This window comes from Pavona decussata, unplaced genomic scaffold, assembly GCF_977016875.1.
Source record: "Pavona decussata unplaced genomic scaffold, jaPavDecu1.1 SCAFFOLD_94, whole genome shotgun sequence".
Lineage (NCBI taxonomy): Eukaryota > Metazoa > Cnidaria > Anthozoa > Scleractinia > Agariciidae > Pavona > Pavona decussata.
In genome coordinates, this window is record NW_028145511.1 from 1,276,431 (window position 1) to 1,276,785 (window position 355).

The window sequence follows — 355 nt, forward strand, 5'->3', positions numbered from 1 at the left end:
CTGTAGTCACCCAACCATCCATATAATCACCCTTACCTTACCACGAAGTACATGTCCCTGTACTGCATCGCCCTAGTTTATAGCTAGTTTTCCCCTCAGTATTGTTGGTTTTCGAATATTCTTTCTTTATTTCCTTTTTTTTCTTTATTTATTTAATATTTTTAATATCTGCTGGATTTATATAGTTATTTGGCACGTTCACGTTTAAACGAGTCCTGTACTCATTCGTGTAATGTGGATAAATAAAATACCTGCAGTGCAGTGGAGCCCAGTGGAGCTGGAGTGGGTCGTTCTCGTGACTGTGTGTCATGAGGAGACAACTTCTAAAGTGGTTTCCAGTCTCCACTCTGATTCC